Source organism: Capra hircus, chromosome 19, assembly GCF_001704415.2.
Source record: "Capra hircus breed San Clemente chromosome 19, ASM170441v1, whole genome shotgun sequence".
NCBI lineage: Eukaryota > Metazoa > Chordata > Mammalia > Artiodactyla > Bovidae > Capra > Capra hircus.
This window is the reverse complement of record NC_030826.1, coordinates 24105474-24111473: the sequence shown is the minus strand read 5'-3', so window position 1 is coordinate 24111473 and position 6000 is coordinate 24105474. Positions and strand designations below refer to the sequence as shown.

Sequence of the window (6000 nt, the reverse complement as noted above, 5' to 3'; positions counted from 1 at the left end):
CCCAAAATCAGGAGACCCCTGATTGTCAGGTCAGAATTGTGTGATGGGTGATGCGACCCTTTCCTTTCCTTCCGCATTTGGGAAACGGAGCAGTGTTAGAGCCCTGGCTTTGAGATTTCCGGTCATGCTGTTTGTCAAGCTGTTACCCCCAGACCGCCCTGTCTGCCAGGCTAGTGGGTCTGGGGGGCCTAAGCACCTCCCTCCTTCCTTGAGAGCTGAAGTCACCAGCTCTAGCTGGTTCTGGGCTGTGTGTGGCTGACTGCACTGTAGCCCTGGCATGGTTGGAGGAGGGGCAGCGGCTAAGTGGTTTCTGAAAAAAGGGCAAAAATGATGGGAAGGGCTTTGGGGTCCTCTGGGACTCGGAGCCTCGGCAACTGCAGCTGCTGCTGTTGCTGGAAACATTTTCTTTGATTGCCAGAGCGTACCCACAGCCCGTCCCTGCCAGTCAGAGCAGCCGTGGCCTGGGGAGGGGCCGAGGACCCTCACGGAGGCAGGGCAGGGGTGGCTCTTCTCACCACACCAGCTCAGCTCTCCCTTGGAGCACAACAGCCTTCAAGCTTGCCGCACCTGCCAGGTCCGGGGTGTGCCTGCGTCTAGCTGGTGAGTCACTTTTGTAGCGGGATGGCCAGTGCAGGCGTTCGCTTTCAGAAACGGCACAGTGAGCCGTCTAAAGCTGGGCTGTGCCTTTTCTAGTTGTGTGACTATGGGTCGTTCAATGAGCCTCTCGGCGGCTCATCTGAAAATTGAGGGTAATGACAGTAGCTTCCTCAAAGGCTGTGGCACAGTAGGGCCCTTGGCCTGGCTAGTCGTGAGCACTTGGTAAGTGACAATGGAGGCTGATATTATTTGTGCCAGGGGCATCCTGGGGCCAAGAGGCTTTGGCTGCAGCAGAGGCTGGCAGTTGGTTTGTGGCTGGAGGATTCAGTGTGTAGTCCTGTCTGAAATGAAGGAATTCTGGGCCAGGAGGAAGGAGCCCTGGATTCTTGTCTAACCTCTGGTTTTGGTTGGGTTCCTCCGGCTCTACATCCATGGGTTGCCAGGTCCCCAGCTCTGCATCCCTTCTTAGGAAATGCTCAGGTAGGATGCTGGGGTGAACATGATCAGGGTTGGGCCCTGGACCGGCTCCCAGAAGCCTGCAGGGAGGCCAGATGCAGACGGATGCTTTGGGCAGAGAGGTGACGGGGAGACCTGTATTCCAGGATGTCTCACCTAGACTGCGGAAAGAGGAAGGGAGGCTTGTCCCAGCTGGTGGGCAGTGTCCTTCCTGGCTCTGGAGTTGAGAAAGACCCTGAAGCCAAACCAGGTCTTTGCTGGGAGGGTCATTTTCTCAAGACCACCCTTCAGTCCAGATTGGTGAGTTTGTGAATCTTGTGTTAAACTGAACCAAACACCCCTAAATCATGGAAATGCCCCCATCTCTGTAGCACGTTTGACTCTCACAGGTGCATGGCTCCGGGGCTCCGTGCTGGGCACAGCCCAGGCCTGGCAGTGCCAAGTATTTTGTCCCTGTTCACCTTCTTAAATGTTGTGTCAGCCGCTCAGTCATGTCTGACTCTTTGTGACCCCATGGACTGTAGCCTGCCAGGCTCTTCTGTCCATGGGATTCTCCAGGCAAGAATACTGTAGTGGGTTGCCATTTCCTATTCAAGGGGATCTTCTCAACCCAGGGATCAAATCCATGTCTCCCGAATGGCAGGTAGATTCTTTACCATCTGAGCCACCAGAGAAGCCTGTTTACCCTCCTAGTCTAGAGCAATTGACCTTTTAGTTCCTGTCCCATCCTCTGTCCAGGGAGAAGGTTGGTTTCCAGTAGGGAATCAGGTGCAGCACTGCAGGGCACATCCAGAATTTGTTGACTGACTGGGAGCACTGTGGTCTGCTTCATGGTTAGATTTGGTTAGATCGGGACCAATCAGCGAAACAGGCAAAGCTGTAAAAAAGAACATCATTGAAAAGTTTGTGGTGGCTTCTGCTCACGAGTGCTCTCTTGCTGGGCTGTTAAACCTGCTAGTTGGGGAGCAGGTCTATTGCTGGTTCTATAGCCAGCCTTGTTCAAGGGGAAACATTCCTGGGAGACCCAGGCCTGGCATATGGCCTGGGCTTTATTTGTATTTGTTTTGAGGTTTTCAGCTTCATAGGATGCTTGTTTTGAGCTGGAGGGTGCTACAGAATTGGGGCTGCTGAGTGGAAGAGCCTTGTTCCCACCTGTCTGGCCCCAGGGCTGGGAGGACCAGGTTTGATTGGCCTCTGGGTCTTAGTGTGAGGTCTGGGGCTGAGTTTAATGGCTGAGAAAGTGTCCTGAGCCTTTGGGAAGGGTGGTGGAGTGCTGGAGAGGCTCTGGGGCCAGGGATCAAATCCAGGTTCCACCTTTCCCTAACTGTGTGTACCTTGGGTGAGCCATATAATTGCTCTGTGCCTCAGTTCCCTCATCTGTAAAGCATTTACCTCTTAGAGATGTGAGAATAAAGTGAGCGAGTGCATGTGAAGGGTTAGAGCAGTGCTTTCCTTTGCATAGCATGTGCTCAAATCATCAGCTACTCTTATTCTCATTAGCCTCCTATGCCTTTTAATTGCCAATAGGCTCCCCGACACTGCGAACAGGTCTCAATGGGAAGTTGTCTCCGGGAGCACAGTGCCTTGTGTCCCTGCTTCTGAAGCTTCTCATGGCTTCCTGCCATCTGAGCAATAACGTCCACATCCTGCTCCTTGGCATTCAAGGCAGACAGCCATCTGGTTCTGACCCCACTGGCTTCTTCTTCATCACTTACTCTGTGGCTCCTCATCCTCTCCCCTAGTCCCAGCCTAGCCTCGTTTCACTTCCAGGCCCAGCTCATCTGTCACCTCCTCCACGATGCCGTCTTCGGCACTCCGGGCCCTCCTGTGGTTCCCCTTGCCCCAGCCGGCCCCTGCTTTCTGTCTCTGATGGAGTCTTGGTCCTCTCTGTGCCCCCAGCACTGGGCTGGCCACCCGGTAGTGTCAGTGGATGGAGGCTGAGTGATGGGATGCACGCGTGAGTATCGGTTGGAAGTGCGGCTTTATGTGGCCAGGCAGACTTCCTGCAGGCAGGTTTCTACCTGATGGATGAATCAGAGAAAGACTCAGGCCCTCCTGAATGCAAAACAACAGGCAGGAGGGGAATGGAGCCGACAGTCAGCATCTGTCCTGCTCACAGGTTGTGAAATGGTGAGGCTGCCTTTCTTTTTTCCTGTATGAATCTGTGCATCAGATCACAGCTGGTCTACTCGCACAGTCCAGCCACGCGCTCTGAGTTTTCACTGCCTGAACTTTACTTGACCATGCAGGCTGAAGAAGCCTTCCATTCCTTCAGTGGCTGTTTTTCCAGAATCCAGCTGCTGCTGGAACATAAATTTCTCTAACTTCCTTTGGGAATGGGAGCTAGAAGGGTGTGTATCTGATCTTGCTCATTTCCCAGCACAGCTTTTTCACATAAAGAGATGGATCAGGCAAGCTTGCTGCCCAGGAGTTCACAGGGCAGGCGGGGGGACGTGGTGCTTAGGGGGTCATGAGGATGGATGAAAGGAGCTGGGCCACCCTGGAGGGGGAGGGGAGCATCATCAGTGCAGAGTTAGGGGCGTGAGGAATGGCATCAGTGGGGAGGTGGCATCTGAGAGGTGACAGGGTTTGGACAAGAGGAGAAGGAGGAAAAAGCACCGCATGTGGAGGCACCGTGGAGGTCAAGGCCCCTGAGGGGCCCCTGGGACATCACTGGGTACTAGGGAGTGACAATGCCCAGCTGGGAGGGGAAGAGTAGGAGAAGAGGTTAGGGAGTAGAGAACAGTATCAACACAAGATTACAGCCATAGGTGCTGGCACCAGCTCCCAGTATAACTCCAGGGGTTCAGATGTCCAAGGCCCATCAGCCCTGAATCACTTAAAGTCTAAACGTTCAGCCCCAGTTCAGTTCAGTTCAGTCGCTCAGTCACGTCCAATTCTTTGTGACCCCATGGACTGCTGCACGCCGGGCTTCCCTGTCCATCACCATCTTCCAGAGCTCGCTCAAACTTATGTCCATTGAGTCGGTGATGCCATTCAACCATCCCATCCTCTGTCGTCCCCTTCCCCTCCAGCCTTCAATCTTTCCCAGCACCAGGGTCTTTTCCAATGAGTCATTTCTTTGCATCAGGTGGCCAAAGTATTGGAGTTTCAACTTCAGCATCAGTCCTTCCAATGAATATTCAGGACTGATTTCCTTTAGAATGGACTGGTTGGATCTCCTTGCTGTCCAAGGGACTCTCAAGAGTCTTCTCCAACACCACAGTTCGAAAGCATCAGTTCTTGGGTGCTCAGCTTTCTTTATGGTCCAGCTCTCACATCCATGCAGCCATGCATGACTACTGCATAGCTTTGACTAGATGGACCTCTGTTGGCAAAGTAATGTCTCTGCTTTTTAATATGTTGTCTAGGTTGGTCATAGCTTTTCTTCCTAGGAGCAAGCATCTTTTAATTGCATGGCTGCAGTCACCATCTGTAGTGATTTTGAAGCCCAAGAAAATAAAATCTGTCACTGCTTCCCAATCTATTTGCCATGAAGTGATGGGACCAGATGCCATGATCTTCATTTTTTGAATGTTGAGTTTTAAGCCAACTTTTCACTCTCCTCTTTTACTTTCATCAAGAGGCTTTTTAGTTCCTCTTCACTTTTTGCCATAAGGGTGGTGTCATCTGCGTATATGAGGTTATTGATATTTCTCCTGGCAATCTTGATTCCAGCTTGTGCTTTATCCAGCCTGGCATTTCACATGATGTACTCTGCATATAAGTTAAATAAGCAGGGTGACAATATATAGCCTTGACGTACTCCTTTCCTAGTTTGGAACCAGTTTGTTGTTCCATGTCCAGTTTTAACTGCTGCTTCTTGACCTGCATACAGATTTCTCAGGAGGCAGGTAAGGTAATCTGGCATTGCCATCTCTTTAAGAATTTTCAAGTTTGTTGTGATTTATACAGTCAAAGGCTTTGTCATAATCAATAAAGCAGAAGTAGATGTTTTTCTGGAACTCTCTTGCTTTTTCTATGATCCAACAGATGTTGGCAATTTGATCTCTGGTTCCTCTGCCTTTTCTAAATTCAGTTTTAACATCTGGAAGTTCTTGGTTCATGTACTGTTGAAGTCTTACTTGGAGAATTTTGAGCATTACTTTGCTAGCATGTGAGATGAGTACAATTGTGGGGGCAGTTTGAAAATTCTTTGGCATTAACCTTCTTTAGGATTGGAATGAAAACTGACTGTTTCTAGTCCTGTGGTCACTGCTGAGTTTTCCAAATTTGCTGGCATATTGAGTGCAACACTTTAACAACATCATCTTTTAGGATTTGAAATAGCTCAGCTGGAATTCCATCAGCTCCACTAGCTTTGTTCATAGTGATGCTTCCTAAGGCCCACTTGACTTTACATTCTAGGATGTCTGGCTCTAGGTGAGTGATCACACCATCATGGTTATCTGGGTCTTGAAGATCTTTTTGGTATAGTTCTTCTGTGTATTCTTGCCACTTCTTCTTAGTATCTTCTGTTTCTGTTAGGTCCATACCATTTCTGTCCTTTATTGTGTCCATCTTTACATGAAATATTCCCTTGGTATCTCTAATTTTCTTGAAGAGATCTCTAGTCTTTCCCATTCTATTATTTTCCTCTATTTCTTTGTGTTGATCACTGAGAAAGGCTTTCTTATCTCTCCTTGCTATTCTTTGAAACTCTGAATTCAGATGGGTATATCTTTCCTTTTCTCCTTTGCCTTTATCTTCTCTTCTTTTCTCAGCTATGTGTAAGGACTCCTCAGACAACCATTTTGCCTTTTTGCATTTCTTTTCCTTGGGGATGGTCTTGATCACTGCCTCCTGTACAATGTCACAAACCCAGGATCCTTTGAATATGCTAATTTTACAAAATAAAAAAAGTGCAAAAAACTCCCTACAAACTCAACAGTTACAGCAGCCAGGTCAAAGAGCAAAGGCAGGCAAGTGCATGACTGGTGGCAGGGG

General features: G+C 49.5%; 1 protein-coding gene across 1 annotated transcript in view; it reads left to right on the top strand.

The window, feature by feature from the left end:
- The window catches only part of TRPV1 (transient receptor potential cation channel subfamily V member 1), a 28968-nt gene continuing 23439 nt past the window's right edge, over window positions 472–6000 (top strand). Inside the window, exon 1 of the mRNA XM_018064037.1 lies at window positions 472–600. The gene's annotated coding sequence lies outside the window, so the exon portion shown is untranslated. The remainder of the gene's footprint in view (window positions 601–6000) is intronic.